This window comes from Anabrus simplex, chromosome X (genome assembly GCF_040414725.1).
Source record: "Anabrus simplex isolate iqAnaSimp1 chromosome X, ASM4041472v1, whole genome shotgun sequence".
In the NCBI taxonomy this organism is placed as follows: domain Eukaryota; kingdom Metazoa; phylum Arthropoda; class Insecta; order Orthoptera; family Tettigoniidae; genus Anabrus; species Anabrus simplex.
Window position 1 is genome coordinate 162438097 of NC_090279.1, and position 23482 is coordinate 162461578.

General features: G+C 39.1%; 1 protein-coding gene across 3 annotated transcripts in view; it reads right to left on the bottom strand.

Moving 5' to 3' along the window:
* Positions 1-11557: 11557 nt before the first annotated feature.
* LOC136886372 (transcription initiation factor TFIID subunit 3) overlaps positions 11558-23482 on the bottom strand; it is a 199143-nt gene continuing 187218 nt past the window's right edge. For all 3 annotated transcript variants that reach the window (XM_067159119.2, XM_067159120.2, XM_067159118.2), the window contains one exon: positions 11558-12690. The gene's annotated coding sequence lies outside the window, so the exon portion shown is untranslated. The remainder of the gene's footprint in view (positions 12691-23482) is intronic.

Consider the following 23482-nt stretch of genomic DNA (forward strand, 5'->3'; position numbering starts at 1 on the left):
TCAAGTAAGCATCAAAGGGAAACTGATCAGCAGACCTATTAGTTTTTTAGCTGTAGAATTTAATACAATGTGCTTCAGAGACGAACAGCTGAGTAAGTTGGGTTGCCTAACGTAACATTTGTTTCAGAGAAATAGATTTTCTGTCCAAACCCTTGATATGCCAGCAATTTCTCTGCTGTATTTGTGCAGCAGGACAGTCTACTCTAAAGGAGAAAGCCTCAAGTATGGAAGTGGAGAAAAACTTAAACAGTGCAATTTTGTTCCTGTTCAGCACCATTTTATTTACAAAATTACTGTATATTTAAAATATCCACTCCCCTTCTTCTGCACAAAGCACTACATACTTCGACAACAAGAATGGTGCGACACTTTCACTTGTGGCCCTACCTCAAGATAATCACAGTTATGAGGGAGGGGGTGGGTGTGTGTGTGTGTGTGTGTGTGTGTGTGTGTGTGTGTGCGTGCGTGTGCGTGCGCGCGCGCGCTTTTTAAGCAAGCACTGTTTTAAAAAAAAAATGATACCGTAGTTAGCACACACGCCACAAAAAGCGAGCGCGCTACCTTCCAGCATCCTTTGTGAACAAGCAGGCATCAGTTGCAGCTGTATAGCTAATCTGTATGCTGAACTGTTCATCTTTAAAATGTTAAAGATTAATGAATCGTCTGCCGCATGTGAGATACGGTCTACAACATGTTTTTTGAGTGCAAGAAACATGTTGGCTGCAGACATTCATCGCCAGCTTTGTGAGGTTTCTGGTGATAATGCAATGAGCAAAGATAAAGTGCGAAAAATGGGTAAGAGAGTTCAAAAGTGGCCGTGAAAATGTTCATGAGTAAGAACACTTAGGTCAACCATCTGTGATCACAGAAGGTTTGATGACTGCAATTGACATGAAAATTCACGAGGACAGAAGATTCACGATGACCATTCTCTCAATGGATTTCCTCAAGTGTCTAGATCTCTGTTGTGCTCTTCAGAATAAAAGATGCAGCATGATGACAAAGGGAATTTTGTTCCTTCATGGTAACGCAAGGCCTCACACTGCTGTCCAGACTCTGGAACCGATTGACTCTTTCAGGTGGGAAGTTTTGGATCACCCACCATATAGTCCTGGCCTTGCTCAGCTATTTCCACCTTTTTTGGCAGCTAAAACATCATCTTTGTGGGAAGCACTTCAACGACGATGAAGAAGTGAAAACAGCCGTGAACTCCTGGCTGTCAGAGCAGGCAGCAGATTATTTTGAAGAGGAATTTCAAAACTTAGTTTCAAGGTATGGAAAGCGCCTAAATAAACAAGGCAACTATGTAATAAATTAGAGAAACATGTGAAAGCTAAAAATGAATGTAGTTTGAAAATAAATTGTTTACTTATATTTATTTAAAAAATGGTCCTTAATTAAAAACAGCTTTCGTATATATGTTGAGCACCCAGCCCAAAGGCTCGTTGGTATCCCAACAGCTCTGCTGTCAGTTGTCATAGATGGCTTAGACATCAATGAAGAGGCATAGTAGGGAAATTAGGAGTGAGGTAGTTTCCTGTTGCTTTCCTCACTGGACCAGAAGTTGCTATTACATAGCAGTCTGCCAAGCCCACTGAAATGCACACACCAAGTAATCCTATGAGCAGCATTTCCACATTCATAGTAGGAACTGGCGGCACAAGGAATGGCATTACTAGCATTGCTCATACTTCAGTCAGTTTCATATCCTCAAAGTCAAGGATGAGACAGAGAGGTCAATGAAAGACACAAATTTGTTTTAGCCCACACTAGAAGACAAAGTGAATTGTAAACATTAAGTCTTGCTAGCAAAGGCATTGTTATTAGGTAATGTTGCTTAAATTATGTTAGGCATGTAGGGTGTCAAAAATAAATAATCTTCAACTTTCCCCATACACTAACCTAATTGGAGTCCCAACACAATATATTGCATATGAACTTTCAAGTTACATATCTTATCCCCTCTTTGACCTCGAGCGGTGATTAAAAAACATATGGTATCTGTCATGTATTGACCAAAATTACTGAAGCCTGTGCTTATTGGTATCCTCATAGGGAGTGCTCTAAATTTACGTTTTGTATCCGAATGTCTGCTGTTTTCAGGAATCAACTGCTAGCTGATGAACATGCTGCTTACAGTCGTGCAAAAGTACTAGATAGTGATGAAATAATGTTCAAAAGTTTGATAAACAATGAAAGTGAAGGTTCTGATTCTGCCAGTATGGATGAAGAAGACTGGCATTGCTTTCATTCAAAAGAGGATGATTTTCCGCAGCTAGAACCTTTGATGAGGCATGACCCCCGACTTCTCACAGTGATTTTTATACAATGATCTACTATGATTATAAAAAAAGGCATTGAGTGCCAAATAATGCCATTCATTGTTTTTCATGATTCTGCCCCTTCCAGAGCCATAGTTGGAAACTGGAACCACAAATTTTTCAGAGAACAGGAGTCTCTTGAAGATGAGCCTCACTCCAATCCCCAACCAATGGCAATGACCTGACCAGAGCAAAATGCTGATTCTGTAAGGACAATAGTTGAAGAAGATCCTACATCAGATTTTCAGAGAGACGAAGGCTCAAAAGAACATTAGGGTGGATTGGTGCTGTTTAATGTTGGGAGAGATTTGATAGGGGACAGTCTATGGACACTTGCTACATAGGGACAGGTGAAGAAATTTAGGTGTATCATTACGATCCCCAAACCAAAAGGCAATATTCTGTTTGGTGTTTTCCAGGTGAGAATACAACCACAAAAGTCAGGAGTCACAGTTCTGGGAAGAAAATTATTGCAAATTTCTTCACTAAAACAGGTCATCTGACCAATGTGCCCTAGAACACACATTGCACTGTTAATGCCGAGTGGTATCTGTTACTTTAGGCAACCCAACTTAGTGAGCTGTATGTATCTCAAGCATTGCTGTACACTGAAGAGTGTATAGATGAAAATATTAATGAAACAGGATTGTCATGAATATCTGCTGTATGTTCTGTCCCAAGTTTACAGAGGAAGCTATAATATGTTAGGTTTGCAAACCTGTAGCAGTAATTGCAACAAACTGACAGTATAATCTGAGCTCCTGGAAAGAAAGGAGTTAATTTTTTAATTTCGTGTGGCTATTTCTAGCCGAGTGCAGCCCTTGGAAGAAGAAGAATATCTTGGCTTGACAATCTTAGAGGCTGGTGCAATATGTCATCATGATCGCCAACATCCGAAACGGATAGGCACCAAAAGAAGAAGAAGAAGAAGAAGCAGCCCTTGTAAGGCAGACCCTCCGATGAGGGTGGGCGGCATCTGCCATGTATAGGTAACTGCGTGTTATTGTGGTGTGTGAGTTGCAGGGATGTTGGGGACAGCACAAACACCCAGCCCCCGGGCCACTGGAATTAACCAATTAAGGTTAAAATCCCCGACCCGGCCGGGACCCTCTGAACCGAAGGCCAGTACGCTGACCATTCAGCCAACGAGTCGGACAAGAAAGGAGTTAAAGATTATTCACTGCACAGTTAAAATGGAATGGGGAGTGAAAGAATACTTTATCACTGTGATCATGTCAGGTACTTCAAAGCAGTCTATTTTCAGTCCAAACTGCCAATTTGTCAACCACCTATCTGCTTTAACTGTGCAGCAGTACAGTCTAATCTTACTAAAGGCATTAAGAAGCAAACTAGTCTTTATACTAGTCACTAGATGGGGTAAAAGCACTGTGCTTGAGAGGAGGGGTATTTGTTGACATTATGACGTATCTCCCAATATAGTATTAGTAAACTTTCCTATTGTACAATGTTGAATGGAGCAGGGGTGTTAATAGTAAAAATGTTTCTCAACTCTTGTGATGAAACCTCCGCAGCATTCAAAACAATGGCAGGCCTGGAGGTGGTTCATCACATGAAACAAGACATCCATCAAAGCTGTCACCCACAAGCAAAGAATCTTTGCATAGGAAATGAACAACCTGCTATAAATGTTGACATACATCATTAAAGAACACCTTTGGTTCAGAGTGTAACAAAGAAGCACAGGATAACATCAGATTAGTAACTATCAGATAAGAGTAAAAGAGTCGAGAGGCTGCTGGAAAATACGTCAAGGATAGTCGCTGCCAAATTCTCTTCATAAACGAGAAAGTTTTCACCATGAAAGAAAAGTGTATAACCACAATGATTAAGAGCATCCTATGAGCTCTCCAGAAACCTGCTGCCTACTTCCTAAACGAGGAATATGGTCACCACCCTGTCATCAGTGAAGGAAAGGGCTAGGATTGCGAAGGTGGTGGCAATGACCTTAAGTAAGGTACAGCCCTAACATTTGCCTGGTGTGTGAGTGGGAAACCATGGAAAACCATCTTCTCATGACTGCAAGCTCACAGCTATGCGGCCCTAACCGGCAAGCCAGTTTGTTTGTTACTTTAGCAGCTTGTGTAGTTGAGGATACTACTGTTGAGATTTTCCACTGCAGATTAATCAACTTGGGCTGAAAGTAATGGGGAAACATTCTCAGCCAAAAGTGAGAAAAGTCTTGATTGATAAATTGAAGTCAATCTTGAGCCAATCGAAGTTTTAAAATCTCCTCAAAAACAGATCAGCTGACAGGTTGCCAAGGAGACTATGCTACTGTTGCACAGCCAGACTGCTAATCTAGTCCTTCTCCTCTCCCTGTGACATCAAGCCTCTTCTGCACCTGGCACGCAAGGCAGGAGCACTGTTTGGCCAGGCTCCACTACAAGGACAGAACTTATGGCATGACTACACAAATACTAAGCTAAAGAAGGATTTTAAAAAAGAGAGCTGAGTTATGTATGTTGAAGAAGATGGGACCGGGCGAGTTGGCCGTGCGCGTAGAGGCGTGCGGCTGTGAGCTTGCATCCGGGAGATCGTGGGTTCGAGCTCCACTGTCGGCAGCCCTGAAGATGGTTTTCTGTGGTTTCCCATTTTCACACCAGGCAAATGCTGGGGCTGTACCTTAATTAAGGCCACAGCTGCTTCCTTCCAACTCCTAGGCCTTTCCTGTCCCATCGTCGCCGTAAGACCTATCTGTGTTGGTGTGACGTAAAGCAACTAGCAGAAGAAGATGGATGTAGACAATGAATGGTGTGGGATCACAGCTGATAGCATACACAATTTATTTTTGTACAATCTTTCTTTGTAAAGGTTGCTGCATACCTGGACACTGTTACAGAGGAGGGAGAAAGGAAAAGTGAACACGAGTGGTTATCTGATGGTAAGCTTGGGCACTTATTTAGACCTGGATAGTAACTGACATCCAATCTTAGAAACCCTCACAAGGTAAGGCAATGTAAAAAGAGAGGAAAATACTTCAGGACTTGGATAGAGAAATAATCATCAATTTTCTGAATTGTTCAGATAAAACATACTCTTAATTAACATCTTACAAAATAATAAGAAACAGTGATTTTGTATACAATCAATGTAATGTCTTGAATTCTATGAAGTAGATAGAAAATTTATAAGAACTTTTTTTCCCGCTACTTGTTTAATGTCGCTCGGCAATGGAGGCTTGGGAAACAGGAGCTGGAAGGTAGTGGTCATGGCCTTAACTAAGGTACACCCCCAACATTTGCCTGGTGTGAAAATGGGAAACCACTGAAAGGAGTCTTCAGAGCTGCCGGCGTTGGTATTCGAACCCACTGTTTCCCGAATGCGACCTGAACCACATGTTCAACTCACTTGGTTTATAAGAACTAACCTTGGTACTAAAACATTCACCAAATATACCATATATCTTGGTACAGAATTTGAAATACAATCCAAAACTGTAGCAGGAAATAGAGAAGTAAAGTAAGACACACACATACATACAGGGTGTAACAATAACGTACAGGCCAACTTTCAGGACACTTTCCTCACACACAGAAGAAAATATGTTGCATGGAATGGGTCCAGAAATGTTTTATTTCTATGTCAGAACTCATTTACTACAACTATACATGGGAAACACAAAGGAACAGAATATACCAGCATACCACATGAAATGTTCAAAGTGCCCTCCGTTCGCAGTGATACAGGCATTAACCTGCCACTGCAATGAATCCCGGATGTGCTGGAGTATTGCGTATGGTCTCGTGATTACGTCTGGTTAAGTTGTGGTTTTTTTGCTATTTTGCTTTACGTCGCACCGACATGTTTCATGGCGACGGGGTTAAGTTGTAATTCTTAGGTTCACCGCCAGTATTTCATGCGGTATGTTCTGTTCCTGTGTGTTTCCCATGATTAATGTACAACACAGAGTTGTAGAAAATGAGTTTTAGGAAATGAAGCAGTTCCAGACCATGTCCATGTAACGTTTTCTTCTTCTATGTGTGAGGAATGTGCCCTCAAAGTTTGGCCATATCTTATTGTTATATCCTGTATACTGCAGCATTCTTGAGTATTTCTGTCTACAGAATACTAACAAGGGAATTACCTGAGTTGGGTCAGATAGATTTCAATAAAACCTAGCAAGATGATCAAATCCGAGGCCTCGATTCACTCGCACTCATTTTACAGGCTGTTTGTACGATGGGTTCGCCATCGAAGAAATGTAAGAAAGTATTATATTCAACCTATTATGAACCTATACTAACCTATGCAGCTGGATTGTGGACTACAACAAAACGAGAGGAGAGTAGAATACAGGCAGCGGAGAGGAAATTCCTAAGAGGTATTGAGGGAAGAATTAGAAAGGATAGAATTAGAAATGAAGAGATAAGGAAAAATACAGGAATCTTGAAACTTCAAGACAGGAGAGAAACAACAAAGCTAAAGTGGTATGGGCATATGATGAGAATGGGAGCTTTTTCAGAGAAGTTAACAGGAAAGAGACCACAAGGAAGACCCCGAAAGAGGTGGACAGATTCAGTGTGGCAGTACATAGAGAAGAGGGGAGGAAAACCAGAAGATGTACTTAAAAAAGGAGAAGAGTGGTGGAGAGATACGCAACGATGGATGTCCTTGATTCACAACCGCACCCGGGAAGCTGGAAATGGGAAATGAAGACGATGATGATCAAATAATATGAAAATGAAATGAAAATTCACAGCCTGTTTCCAGTCATTTGACCAGGTCAGAAATGGAATGAATGAAGCCCACATTTAGCGGCGAGGATAGGAATTGTGCTGGCTGCCGAAGCCTGTCGCACTCCTCTGGGGCAATGATAAATGATTGACAGATGAAATGTTAATGGAGTGTGTTGCTGGAATGAAATATGACAAGGAAAACCGGAGTACCCGGATAAAGACCTGTCCCGCCTCCGCTTTCTCCAGCACAAACCTCACATGGAGTGACTGGGATTTGAACCACGGTATCCAGCGGTGAGAGGCTGGCGTGCTGCCGCCTGAACCACGGAGACTATGATCAAATAACATGTTATCCTAAATTTCATGGTATTAAAAATTTTATTGGCCATTAAACACCTCGGTATTGGGCTCAGGCTTATGGTACGGAAGGATGGGCACTCGCTTCAAACTTGTGCAAACGATGAGAGGCATTTGAAATATGGACCTATCGACGAATGCTTCGTATCTTATGGATGGAAAGGATTACAAATACTGAAGTTTTGAAGAGTGTGAAGAAGTTCTGCAGAAAATTAAGAAGTGCAAGATAGAGTCCTTTGGACACATCATGCGTGGCAAGAAATATAGCGTTGTGCAACTTTTTCTGCAAAAGAAAATTGATGGCACATGCAAACATAGTAGAAGAATGTCTTGAACAGTGTAACATGCGAGAATGGTACCAAGAAAATGTGTGCTCTCTATTTCATGTGGCAAATGTCAAGTGTCTAATCGCCAGGATGACCGCCAACCTTCGTTAAACAGAGAAGGCATCAGAAGAATCATTTTGCCTGAAATCAACGGTAATGATATAATTTCTAGAAAATGGCTGCACAGCTTGGAGCAGTTTGGCAATGAAGACAGAAAGACTTTGCATATGCACTGTAAAAATATACCAATAGCTCTATTTCTAAGTTACATATAACACTTTCTACAGAAAATGAGATTGTGATAAACACAAACAGAATTTCACACTCTAGAAAACTTTTACTAACATGGCATGTATAAGAATATATCTGCAGGTGAGACCTCTAAGCATAAAGTGTTAGTAAATGATCAACAAATTAACATTCTATAATTTAAATATCTTGAAGAAATCATCAGACATGAAATAAATGAGAATGAAATGAAAAAATGAAGAAAAAAAGCCCAATTTCTAACCTGGTCAAGGTATAATAAGAAATGCCTGTCAATAGACACTAAGATCCAACATTATAAAACAGCAACTCTCCTGGAAGCCACTTACACTTGTGAAAACCTGTTCCAAATTAAAAATTTATCAGGTTCTCAAAACTGAAAGAAGAATAATCAGAACTTGCATAAATAAATAAAAATACCAGGTCAAAGGAGTTTGGAGAATCTCTCCCAATGAAACTGTCCATCAAGAGATTGACCCAATCACCAGTACAATGAGGAAGAAGAGAGCACGACTACCAGGAATTATTTTAGAATTTGCTTTACGTCGCTCCGACACACATAGGACTTATGGCGGCGATAGGATAGGACAGAGTTAGGAGCGGAAAGGAAGCACCTGTGGCCTTAATTAAGGTACAGCCTCAGCATTTGCCTGGTGTGAAAATGGGAAACCACGGAAAACTATCTTCAGGGCTGCCGACAGTGGGGTTTGAACCCACTATATTCCGAATACAAGCTGACAGCCAAGTGTCACAAACCACATGGTCACTCACATAGTGCCAGAAAACTGATGAAGATCTTGGAAAGAAGACAGGAGGACAATGGTTCTATGAAATTCAGCAAGATCTCAAAGCAGTTGGACTCGAGATAGCAGATGCAGAGAACAAAAATAAAATTAAAACCTTTTTTAAGATTGTTAGGTTCTTCAGTTTCATCAGAATGAAAAACCTAACAGTCTTAAAAATAAATTAAATGAGTTGAAACTGAAAGAAGATGGCTTCTGATATCACAAACCCTTCTTAAGACTCAAATATTTTGAGCAGAAATGACACAGAGAAGGGCTATAACGACTTCAGACGAATTGAGTAAATTACGATTGGAACAAATGAAAAGGTCTGGGGCACAAGAACCAAACAGAACATTTAAAGAGAAAGTAAACATGGAAAAGCTCAGGCGGTGCACTATCGCCAATTATTATTATTTATTTATCGTATGATGTACACAGAAAGATTATATAAATAAGTATGCAAATAAGTACACAATGTATACAAACAGAAGCCTATAGTTCCAAATCAAGTCCATTGAGCGTTGCTTCACGTCCGTAGGTGAAACCTTAAATTACCCTACACGTGTCCCCCCGGGTGGTGCTAAGAAAGCAACGGCGAAGAGATGCGATCGAACTGTCTGAAAAGACCTCTCGGTCATAATGCACAGAGTAATAAAGAAACCGGTCCTTATCAGGACCCGGAAGTCTATAGCCGAAAAATCGGACCTTCAATTCGAATATGCCATCTTAACTATCGCCAATGAAGATGATAATAATATGAATTCTGTATATCAAAAAATTACTGTAGTTTTAATACAGTGGATTCTTGTTACTTCGACACTGGATAATTCGAATAAATGATTATTCCCCTTGAAATTCATATTCTTAATCATTGCAAAAAAATCTTATTTAATTCAAAATTTTTAAGCTTAAATTCAGATAATTCGAAGTCAGGATTTTATCGCAAGTTACTTTTGTAACAGTTCCACGAATTGAAGCCTTCAAATAATTCCCAAGAATTCTCTATTTTTATTGTAGCTTCCTAGTTATGGTCAGGTAGTTGCTATTGTTAACAGACCTAACGTTTATCTCTGCGACTATCAATGAGTGCAGGATCGGCATGGCCTTGACCATCGCTTGTCTACGAGCATCCACACTTCGCCACTGGAAATCTTTCCTTTCCCCAATCCCAAAAATGTCAACCTTGGATTGTGAGCAAACAACTGCAAACCACTTCCATAAAGCAAGTTTGAAAAATAGAGAAATCAATGCAGAATTAATTCCAGAAGAACTAGAAATGCATTAGAAATGTATTATTTTACTGTAGAATGACAATTAGCATTAAGTATGATGACCTAATTGATCATCCCGGAATGTTTCTTTGCAATTGGTCAGGTCCAACACAAGCAGTTCCCTTGCAAATGGTTTGTTAGCACTCATTTTTCTATTGAATGTAACTAAGAAAGGCATGGGTTCCAGACAATGTCATTTTGAGTATTTTATCATTGTCTTGCCAACTTAAAATGGTACAGAATGAAATCAATACTTCATACTTTTATCATTATATGGTTTATACATACATGCAGTAAAAATCCAAGTCAGCGAAATGACATTTTTAACAAGTATGATAGGAAAGACAAGAAAGGACAGAGTAAGAAATGACTCGGGCAGGAAATCGGAGTGGAAAAGCTTTACGACAGAATGGAGAGGGATAAACATAGATGGTCTGGATATGCTAAGAGGATGGAAGAGGGAAGGGTGCTGAAGTGGAAGATGGAGATCCAAATAGAAGGAGGGAGGGCAAGACGGAGACCATGACTAAGGTGGTTAAGAATGATCAAGAATACTTTAATTAGAAAAAACCTGGATTGGAACATAGTTAAGGAGGAACAATGGTGGTCAGATAGAGGAAATGGAAAGGTGCCATAAACATCCCAACCTGGTGGGTGCTGGACTAGGAAAATGGATGATGATTATGATGATAGTTCATACAAAAGCAGTATAAATCAAGTTTTCAACTTTAAACATATGTAGGGCACGCTGAGCACAAAGAAAGACGACTTGATTCCCTGTCATTTTAGCTCAGAAATGAACATCTACACGATATGTATCCATAGTACACTACACGACCAAATAGCTCAAAACCTAATTTTAGTACATAACAATAGTCTCCAAGGGTATATAACATTCGATGTTAACTAATCAGAACACACTATTGCTTAAAGTTGATTTCAAATCTTCGGACAATATCCATGGATCATTTCCTTCAAAGTAACTGCAGTCTATTTCAGGAAACATCTATTGTCAGCATGTTCTGATGCCCAGGCATCTGGATTCGAGTTCGTTGGCTGTACTGATGGGTGGTGTGCGATCTTCAGTTATTTGTGGGCTTCATCTTTGGTCAAGGAGTTAGTTACTCCTTGCCTTAGACGCGACGGTTATTAAACAAGTGTATGTGTTCTACGTCCATTGTGACGACTGCACGGTATGTGTTGCTTAGTGTGTGATGATACTGAAGATGATGATGAGGGTGGGATAGGGCGCATAGTGTACTCCTGATATAGATGTTGATTCCCATCTATGAATCAACATCTATATCATCTCATGGCAAAGGAGGCATCAATTTTTGGTAATGAGACAAAGTCTCTTATAGTGCATTGGCACTGCCGGTGGCTCCAAGTAGCCTACAAAGTGGCCTCAACGGTATGCACTAGCCATGCGTCTTGGTGGGTGTGCGAGGTACCAACTGATGAGCCCAACTTAGCACACAGGGGTGAAACGCTGGCAACCAAGAATGAGTTAGCTGACAAATTTATAATGTCCAATAACAGACCATTTATATTTGGTATTAGTGTACTCCTGTCGAACAACACAAAGGCGTCTGCTGTAGACTTAAAATCCTCATCTGATGGATGAATTGCATTGTATGCCTTCACTCTATATGAGCCATGAGGAGAGGTTTGGAAATGAACCCAGACTTTTGGCACACAATGTAGTGATCAGGAATAACCACTCTTACCCTGCCGACTACCATTCTAATTATAACTTATAACTTTCATTTCTGTGTTGAAATCAAAACTAGTCTTCTTTTATCAAAGGTATGAATGATGCACATTACATAAACTGTTGAATGGTGAAACTTCCCGAGTGATTCCTATCATATACACCATTCTGATGATAACATTTTTTTTTTCCACCAATGAAGCTTGAACTGGCTTACCACACAGTCATGGCAACCAGGCAGGCTCTTGTCGGTCAAGCACTCAAAACATTTTAAAATGGCCCAGTTGCCTGTAATAAATTTTCTGCAATACTAGAACACAATTTATTATTACTTTCCTACTGTATCATTCTTAATGATAATAATAATCACTAAAGGAATTGATCAGGTCCCATGGATTTTCATATAACACCTTTAATCACTTTTCAAAATTGCCAATTTCTTTTCTCTGTTTATAAACAATAACAATGATAATAGACATTTCTTTTTTAAATAAATATAAAATTAAATAGGTTGTTAGCAGCCTCTATTAAAAGATACTTTGACAAGCAGAACAGTAATTCTCAACATTAGTCCAATATCCATTACTTAATAAAACTTTACAATACATCAACCATAACAAAAACAAGAGAAGGAAGGAAAAGATCATATTCACTGTACACATTATAGAGAAAATAGAAATGATTATATGATTAAACAGAATCTCGGAGTTATCACAGTGTTCCTTTAGGAGCAAATAATTAGCACGCTGGAGCTTCGGAATTGATGTCGCGACTTCCAACATTATATCTTATAGTACATGGTAATTTATACACATTATGTCATAAAAATAACAATAAAAAAATGAAAGGATACAAAATGTATCTTCTTCCAGTTCACCCGGAGGGTCCTGTTCGACCAAGACTTCAGTTTCTCACCTCCTTCGAGTTCCGGTTTTAGCAACATGCACTGCAGTTCCTGTGAACAGTTGAAAATTTACTCTTAAAGGGAGAATTAACACACAAAGAGGTGTGGGACTGAAACAAACATATATGTAGTGTCCCCAGAAATGTTCTCTCAAGCTTCCCTGACTTTCCCTGACCTACTAAGAAAAATTTCCCTGACTCACGAAAACCGAGCGACAAGTTAATTAGCCGAACGGCATGTTTTACAAGGAACAAAAAAGGAAATTCCAGCCTCTACCAATCCCATAGCTCGCCTAATTCTCTCTCCCCTTCCTTTTTTCAATTATTTATGGAAAAACAATTATATTGATGGGCACTTTATATAAACACATTTTTTACCTTTATCTTATCATTTCCAAGGAACAAAGTACAACTAACTTATTAACAGAATAATTCAAATATGAAAATAGAATTATTTTACCACAGCAATCTAATACTATTTCAAGTGGATTTAAAGCACTCTTGAGATTGAAAGTAATTAACATGTGTTTCTAATGTAGGTGAATATAATGATTCCAATTAGTTTAGGTCTATATTTAAAACAGTTTCCAAATTTGAAGACAAATCAGGTTTCTGACTTTTAAATCTTTTTAATGTTGCCTTAAGTAGTGGATTCTTCCCAGCTTCTCTAAGTGTACCTGATGCATTTACTGGACGTATTACAAAATGGCGCCTACAGAAGATAGAGGCCAGCCAAGGCAAAGAAATGTGTAGTAGGATATCGATACTTATATATGTCAGAAGGCCATGACTAACTTAAACCTACCACTATGAAGGCAGTGTACAATGGTGTAGAATCGATAGAATTGTTTAAAAGAAAAAAAGAAGGGTCAATCGGATTATTATAAAAACTGACTTAAAAAATTGACCTCGTAAGGATAAGACTTCCTAAACATCGCTCTAAAAAAATAAGCAAGATTTGCAGTATCTAACGTGAATTTTAAGCTCAGAGGTCGGTAATATTGAAGAAAACGAAGAGATAAACGTTGAAATACAGTAAAGAAGAAATAAAATCCAGAAATTTCGAAAAGGTCGTCAAAATACTTAGACGCAAAATCGTTCGGAAACAAGAAGTTGATTGAGTCGCGAGAGCTTGAAATTGAGCTATATTAAGTGGAAATAATAGCAACGATAGCCTAAATAAAGAGGCAATCATTATAAAAATATATATACTTCGCAGAACCATGATGAATTCACATTTTCCAGTATCGATGGATATTGTCTACTGTGTTCCTGAACAGATAATGGCTTGCTAAATCGGCATAGACCAACCTGGAGGGAGATGTCATCCTGGCAGTTAAAACCACCCGACCCGTGTGGAGGTCACTCTACCCGAGATACCAGTGATGGAGAACCTGCCCAGTTCTCAATCCAAGGCCTGTGACCAGACCGAAGAGCAACTAAGGTCCGAGATATTGAATGCCGAGCTAAGTAATAGTATTAAGTAGTATAATTTCTTATGTAAAGTATTACCAGTATATGCAATAGATCTGAATAGCCTAAACGTGAGATAATTAAGTGTGCAGTGAATACAAGAAAGTGCAGTGTGAAATATTTAAGACTATATCTCGTGACAGATTGGTAACGTATTTATTATATCATCTTATCCAAGGAAGTAAGAATACGATTTAAAAGTGTGACGTAGTGTAACATATGTTTCATAGAATCCCGGTTAGTTAGAAAGATCCAGGAATGATGTAATACCAGTCAAACCCAGTTTACGTCACCGAGGGACGCATGTTTGAATTGGTTAAGTTAAATTACCATATTCTTTGCTGTGTTATTATATTGAAAAAAAAAAATACTGAATTTGGGGTTATATGTTAAATTGTATGACAAAATGCGTTTTGAGGAACGAATTCTGCGCTATTGGAGTGATACGTATCATTGTGTTTAATTAATATTGGAGGTTAAACGCGATAATTATAGATGTTAAATGAATTAAATATGGGTTGAAACGAAGGTTAGTAATGAAATAATGAAGTATATATGATACTTTAAATGTATTATTGCGCAGATTAACAGGAAGTAAAACGTATATATTGTACCGGTTACGACCTGAACATAAGTATTTTTTGAGCATAAGTTACGTTTATTTACCACGTGTAATGTTCCGAGCGCGGATGGTTTGTTTACCAACAGCGAGGACCAGCTAGCGAAGTGTATGACAACTGTGAGCTGTGACGTAGCCACAGGGGCTAGCTAGGCTGCCCGCTCGTCTCAACACGTGTTGCCAGCCTTGACTGGTATTTTCTGGATTCCACGTCACTTGTTCTAGTGAGTTCAATGGAGAAAATTTGGAAATTTCTATAATAATTGTGCTAGCGAGTCGAGCGATATGTCATCTTGTTTGGGATCACCTAAACGTCCGAATGCTCGAGTTTCAAGCAAATCCATCGAGGGATTCGGGAGATATTCAATCAAACCGTATTATGACGTAGACATCCCGGATTGAATAAAAAGGGGACCTACTGTAGCCTATTCACACAGTCTCAGCTGAGTAGTCAGCGAGGACACTCTTGCTGCTACTATCATCGTGGAACTCTGTCATTATACCAGTGTGGGAAGACGATTCTTCCAAGCTTTATAAAGTGGATTCATAAGACTTCGAGTGTGGTAGAAATTTTTCTAAGGCTTCGTAATTGAACTTGGAATATTTACAAGTGTTCACTAAATGGACTTGTATTATTTCCATGGGTTCGAGACCCAAATTCTTCTAAGTGTTCACTGAACATTATTTACGTGTCTTCGAAGTTGGAACTTTTCTAAGTGTTCGTAAAATGGACTTGTGTTTTTTACGTGGAATATCTGCAACTGTTAAGGAACTCATTCTTCTAATAGACAGTGATTGATTAACATTGCTAGTGATGAACTTTAACTTTCCAACGGCTTTGAACAGAGTTAGGATTTCACTTGCATTTACTCAAAGACTTGTACATTTGCCAGTGTTGGTTTAAAAGACTTATAAATTTCGTCAGTGAATTTATTTATGTGAATGGACTTGTGTTTTCGTCAGTGGTCACTCAAAGACTTTATGAATTTCACCAGTGATTAACTTTAAACATATTCAGACTTCCAAGTGAATGGACTTGTGTTTTTTCGTTCGAGTTTAGGCAAAGACTTGCACCTTCGCCAGTAATGAACTTTGAGTTTAACTATAATTTCACAAGAAGGGACTTGTGTTTTTTTTCATTGCCAAAAGTCATACAGGGAAGGGGATCTTCCTAGTGATGAACTCTAAAATTGTTAATACCACTCATATCATTTTAGGAGTGTTGGAAGTCTTGATGTACAATTATCAAGATCTCTGCTTATAAGTTCATCATCCAAGGTGTTCATGGACTCAGTGCTACTAGTGACCTTGGGAACATCAATCCTCTCAGTCTCATTGGGCTGAGGTAGTACATGACTATCTACAACATCGCCTGGATCATCGGGGTTCAACCCGGGCCTCAGAGTTCGAGACATCTCTACTCGCCGTCAATCCAGACAGTCCAGCTGCCTCTGTCTGGAGTATCTGGAGTCCCTGGAATCCCTGGAGTCTTCTGGAACGTGCTTCAACCAGCTTGGCTTGGTGAGCTGGAGAACCCAAGCCATACTATTGGAATACGAGGAAGACAGTCCATTTCTACTTAGAGGTGATGTGCAAACTCATGACTTATTTGAATAAACTCTTATACAATCAGAGTCAAAGTTTTTCTGTAGATAGGACCCTACCTCCTGTACCGAGCCCTAGCTACGATTAATCCAGTTTTTTTGCCCTGAGATCTCTATTTCATGCCCCTATCAAATTTAATCTGAGAGTCGGGCTCTTTTACTGGTACAATATATACATAATGTGCGATATAGGAGCACAAGTAAAGCGACTACGGAATATAAGTATGCCCCAGGGAGGAACTATAGCAAGGTATGGACAATAAAATTACGCATATTTTAATGAAGTGTGAAAGTGGTTTGACTATTATAACAACCGGTGATGGGTATATGAATGCATGACTGTGTCGTATTCTGAATGAATGTTAATGGCGTGGAAGATCAAACTAGGATGTAACTAGTATGGGAATGTAGTGTTGAAATATCTTAATGTAGGCACTTGCACATCCATATATGAAAAAAATGCTTGTTGGCTACGTGCATATTGAACTGGAATACGTTACATAAGAAATTATATAGCTAGAGTAGGGAAATTATTTGAGATTTATTACGTAGGATATCATCGATGCTTTGTTAATCTGAAATATTATTAGAGCGAATAGAATAGCTAGGAGCCATACTTAAGTGGCAATTGGACCGAGAAGCTTAGTGCGTCATTCAATATTTCATTTTCTTCACTGTAGTCTGCACCAACAAACTCAGATAATTTTCAATGTAACTTAGGTCACTGATATTAGTATTCAGAACACTTTTATTCATATTCAGTTCATTTACACGATAATTTGAACAATGTAATGATTGTATTTTTGATGAGGGTGTATAATTAACACCGTGAGTGATGGAATAATTTACTGATATACCGAATTTTGACCGTGATCAGAAGACTATGATATACTGTATGCTTAAATGACCAGATGTAAATTTTAATAGGAAGATGAAACAAAGCAACAATTCATTTCAGGAATACGCGACCCAGAATGTTAAGATATGAAAACTTAGTTTAGGAATAAGCCAGCGCTGACTTAGAATATTTGATTTAGGAATTAGAATATTTATTTATTAGGTTGACAATTGGAAGATCATGAGCAATATTTGACATTAACAATTTCTTTCGCAAGTCTTGATAATTTAATAAATGTGTTTCTTGATTGATTTTTTTATAGAATCGAATGAGTTTTCATTTGTAATGGTAGTCTGTAGTTATACTTAGTGAGTAAGGTTCTCGTTATGCAGATGTGTTTGTCGAAAGGTTGACTGAAGTTTGCGCACGCGAAATCCACTACTGAGCGTTGAATTACGTAATGCTGGACCGCATATGGTGTCAGTATTTTCACTCTGAACGCACGTTAAACCAAAACATAGAAAAATTAACCATTTTTCTGGAGGCATGAATACCCTGAGATATGTAACTGACTAGTTGGGAAAAATACTGTGGTCACCCTGACCCGTAGGGTGCACTAAGGTATTGAAGGTTTTTTTTTTTTTTCACTGTACTCTTTCACAGATGTGTCAATGTGATCATATATATTAAGAGCTTGATCAACATAGCATCCATTTTCCAACCATGTTATTGCAGTGAACTTGTAAGGAAATGCGGTGTTTGTTGTTATGTCTGTATATTTAGCACGTCGAGCAGGGCTATCTTTAGAAAGATTGCACAGTGATCTGAAAAAATTAAAATGGCCCCATTCAATTTTGGAGATCCCACTTTTCATGGCTCAATTCACTGCATGCAAACTGCATATGCCCATATCAAGAAAAGATTTGGTCTCGGGGTTTAGCACTTGCAAACGATTTTCAAGTTTTAAAATAAAACTGAGGTTAACATTGCCTAGTGGTAAGGTCAGTCCATGTATAAACCCATCTAATAACTGATCCGTAGCCAACCTGCCTAAAAATACACTATTGCAATACCGTATTGCAACTTTTGAAGATTCACATCCCTAAACCTTACACATAAGTCCATTTGACTTCTTTGGACAAATCTGTCTAATGATTCATCCACCGCCGTCTCAATCCTCCTATACTGCCTGCTCTATGCGAACCTTTTTGCGACTACGCTGTGACAAAATTTCTCCGCTAGATGGCAGACATTGACGCACAATGTTCTAAACTTATTCTAATGACGACAGCCTACAAAACACTATGCAGTATGGTCATATGTTTACTTAAGCTCGTAAATTAAATCAGTAATATTAAATAACGGCAATATTACCTGTATGAAGTCGCAGTTGGCCTCTTCATGCACAATTTAAAGATTTTCCTGGATGAAGGTTTGGAGTGGTACAGTACTTTCTGTGTTCTTGCCAACGCAATATCAAATAATAGAGGTCTTATGAACTTGGTTAGGATAATATCACTAACAGTTTGCTGATGTTCTTTGACCTCACACTGTAACAAAACACATTCTGAAAGGATTTTTTCTTGCTATTTGTTTTACGTCGCACCGACACAGATAGGTCTTATGGCGACGATGGGATAGGAAAGGCCTAGTAATGGGAAGGCAGCTGCCGTGGCCTTAATTAAAGTACAGCCCCAGCATTTGCCTGGTGTGAAAATGGGAAACCACGGAAAACCATCTTCAGGGCTGCCAACAGTATGCAAGCTCACAGTTGCGCGCTCCTAACCGCACAGCCAACTCGCCCGGTATTCTGAACGGGAAGACATCGCAAGTCCTCGTATTACGCTCGTACGTTTAAAGAACTTTGACAATAGGGCACAGCAGCTTAAACGAACTCCTGCAGATGTTTCACCAGAGCAACAAAACAAGGTTTTGGGTATCGAACTCCTCCTCTGTCCTGATGCATAATCAGTTCCATTTAGCGGTGTCGAAGCTCTAGGCAGTGAGATGTTGCTGATACAAATGTCGCACTCCATCCTCTCTTCAACAACACGAACCTAGAACCCACAAATTAGGATTTGATTTCCTGTTTCTAGTTTGATTGGAATATTATCGTCTGGATATCTGAGGTTGTCCAAAATGTCTAAACATTAAGACGTTTGTTTTGTGATTGACCGTCACAATTCTTATCACAAAGAATCCACTATCCTCCACGGCTTTAATCACCTTCTGAAAAAAATCCGCAGCCTGTTTCCAGTCATTTGACCGGGTTAGGAATGGAATGAATGAAGCCCCCATCTAGCAGCGAGGATAGGAATTGTGCCGGCTGCTGAAGCCTGTCGCACACCTCCGGGACAATGATTGATGAATGACAGACGAAATGAAATGATATTCGAGAGTGTTGCTGAAATGAAATATGACAGGGAAAACTGGAGTATCCGGAGAAAAACCTGTCCCGCCTCCGCTTTGTCCAGCACAAATCTCACATGGAGTGACTGGGATTTGAACCACAGAACCCAGCGGTGAGAGGCCAGCTCGCTGCCGCCTGAGCCGCGGAGGCTCCATCACCTTCTTTAATAAGGCGTAAAGGCACAGATGCGAGAGTAATCTGAGGATATCCAATTACTTCCTTTATTAGGTCCTTGCCTAGATAAAGCCGATAGACGCTTTTCTCTTAATTCCCTTCTACACGGTATTTCATGGAGTCGTATCTTTTCTGGCTGTGAACCACCTTGCTGAGATTGGCAAAATTGTACACAACAGTTGAATATTTCGGGGAAAGAATCTGAAGTTTCAGTTCTACGAAAAATATACCTTGCACAAACGGAAAGAAACAAGTACCAACACCTTAAAATCACTTTCGAAATATCTATAAGCATAGCATGATTAATTTATTTGACAATTCTATACAAAATATCTCTTGTACAAATGGAAGTGACCACACACGTTTACTCATTGTACGAAATAACTCAGGTTTTCACACATTCATGCACCAATAACACAGTGCTACACCCACACTGACAGCGAAGATTGTGCGTCTACTGCTGCACTCTTACGGCGACTTGGAGAAATATTGGTAGTCGTGTCTTCCTGTGTTAAACTAGTGGCATAGAACAGGCAGTATAAGAAGATCGAGACGGCGGTGGATTAATCAAAACAAACAACGTACTCAGAGCACTGTTTTAATTTTGCAAACTTTCTTTAAAATATGGGGCTAATCCATTAGTCTTGCCCACAGTAAAGTTTTGAGCAATTTTACTGTCTGGGAATATTGTTTTGAATGCTGCGGAGGTTTCATCACAAGAGTTGAGAAACATTTTTTCAGTGACAACCTGGAGAGCCCATATGGCTTCAGCTGATATAATATCCTCTTTATTCACACTGCAAGTCTTTAAACTACCTTGACTTGTTCCTGGCACTGCTAATTCCTTTGCAGCTGTGGATGTAGTGCTAACTCTTGCCTGCATCACTTCAAGTGGAGATGGAATAGAGGTATTCTTTGCAAAGAAAGACACTGTTGGCTGGGAAGACTTACCTGTTATGTATTTTATATGAGTAGGTCCTTTAGCATGAGAAGTGACTGCTTGTTTACCCATATTACTGAATTTCAACAATTTTCAACACACTTTACAATATGCTGAAGTTGAATCATATACCAACATGTCCAACCAACCACCCAAAAATATTTCCCTGACCTTCCAGAATGTAGACACTATGATATAGTACATTTATAGTTATTAGGGCTACTGAAGAGCAGAACAAGAACGAAAAATCCAATAATTCAATGGAGGCTTTTTGTACTTGTATAATTTAATCACTCTGTTAACACCTTGTGCTTAAATCTTTCCACTCATGCATGGGCAAGCTGTGTAAATAACTATTCTAAATCTGTTACATTCTGGAGGAAAGGTATGAACATAGGGTTGTTTGAGGTCTCCAGTGATATTCAATAATACAATCCAATGAAAAATTTAACACCAACATTCTATAGTATTTTAAGACATAGAAACAAAAGAATTTATTTTGAAAAATAGAATATATCTCTACTACAACAAAAACTAGCTTTGCATTTTAGAAAGTAGGGCTTCTCTGGACACTATAAAATAAAGTAATTTCACTGCAAAATGTGTGGTAAAGTAACTTCACTGGACATACCATGGCCTACTGTATTGCATCACTGCCTTCACAATGTACCTACATCACAGAGTACGCGATTATTATTATTATTATTTTGCTAGAGGTTTAACGCCTAACTAACACACTGAAGGTTTTTGGTCATGGAAGGATGGCAAAAGGCTAGGACTGGGAAGGAAGTATAGCCGTAGCCTTAATTAAGGTACAGCCCCAGAATTTGCATGTTGTGAACATGGGAAACTACAAAAACCATCTTCAGGGCTGACGATGGTGGAATTTGAACCTACCATCTCTCAAATGTAAGGTCACACCTATGCAGCCCTAACTGCACAGCCAACTCGCTCGGCAGAGGGAGTTTAAGAAAATGCTTAGATGTTTTCATACTGCAGATATGACGCATTAGTTTCTAAACATTTCTACGACATTAAAGGATTATAGTTATCAAGACAGACAATAAACCAATGACCACCACACTAGTACAGGTCTATATGCCTACTAGTCCAGATGAAGAAATTTAAAGAATATATGAAGAAATAGAAGATTTAATATGATATGTAAAAGGTGCCAGGAAAGGCAATTGATGAAGAAATGGATAAAGAAATTACAATGAATGAAACTGAAATGGCAGTAAGAAAAATAAACGATGGGAAAACTGCCGGAATAGCTGAAATTTCAGTAGAGATGATAAAGGCAGCTGGAGCTGTAGGGCTGCAGTGGACATATTGATTTCTCAGGATTGTCTGGGAGAATAAGGAGGTCCTTGAGGATTGGCCAAAAGGAATATTCAATTTTCAAGAAAGGCGATAAGAAAGTATTGAAGAACTACAGGGGAATTACTCTGATATCCCATGTTGCTAAGATAATGGAGAGGATACTGCAAAATAGGATAAAGTTGAGGGTTGAAAATCAGTTTGGTTTCATAAGTGGAAGGGCAACAATAAAAATCCATTTTCATTACAAGACAACTAATGGAAAACCAATGGTCATTACAAGACAACTAATGGAAAACCAATGGGAGTATGGGAATGATATGGTGATGACATTCATTGACATTGAAAAGGTGACAGTGTCCCCAGGACTAAGGTTTGGGACAGTCTGGGGCAAAAAGGAATTGACAGGGATTAATAAAAATGATCATGGCAATGTACAAGGAATGTTGTGGTTGCGTGCAAACACATGTTGGCAGGACAAGTTGGTTCAAACTCGCTAGTGGGCTGAGACAGAAAAGTGTTCTATCACCAATCCTGATTACAATAGTAATGGATGACATCATGAGAACAGCAAAAGCAGCATATAGAGGAAGAGAACTGAACATATTATTTGCAGATGATATTGTGATTTGAGGAGAAGAGGACATGAATGTTCAAGAACAGTTGGATGTGGTGAATGAGAAGATTGAACAATGTGGACAGAAAATAAGTGTAGAAAAGAGTTAAACTCTTATTATGACTAAAGGGGAGAAAGAAGGCAAAGGTCAGATTAGACTTGTAGACAAGCTCCCGGAAGTAGAGGAGACGTTCAAATACCTGGGGAGTGAATTAATGGAGAATGCTTGACTGGATGCAGAAATTAGCAAGAGGATTCAAGCTGGAAGCTGTTTCTATCATAGTGTAAGAAACATGTTATGGAACAAAGATGTGCCAGTGGAAGCAAAGGAAACTGTGAACAAGATGTATTACGTACCCATAACAACTTACAGAGCAGAAGCTTGGACTATGACAAAGAAGGATGAGAGTCGAACCCAGGCAGCCGAAATGAAGTTCTTGAGGACTATGATACAGAAGAGTAGAAAAGACAAAATAAGGAATGAGAAAATCCAAGAAGAAATTGGAGTGGAAAAAATGAATGATAGAATAGAAAAGAACCAACTAAGATGGTTTGGGCACATAAAGCGAATGAGTGTTAAAAGAATGCCAAATAGTGATGGAAATGCAAATGCAAGGAAGGAGAGGCCGTGGACGACCAAGATTGAGATGGAAGGACACAATCCAATGCAGTATTAGAGAAAGAAAACTGGACTGGGACACAGTGTTGGAGGAGTGGTGGAAAGACCGAAGAAAGTGGAGAGAAACCATATTTGCCCCTACCCGGCTACAGCTGGATAATGGAAAATGATGATGATGATGATGTAAAAGGTGACGAGAATCTAATTGTGATGGGAGACTCGAATGCAGCA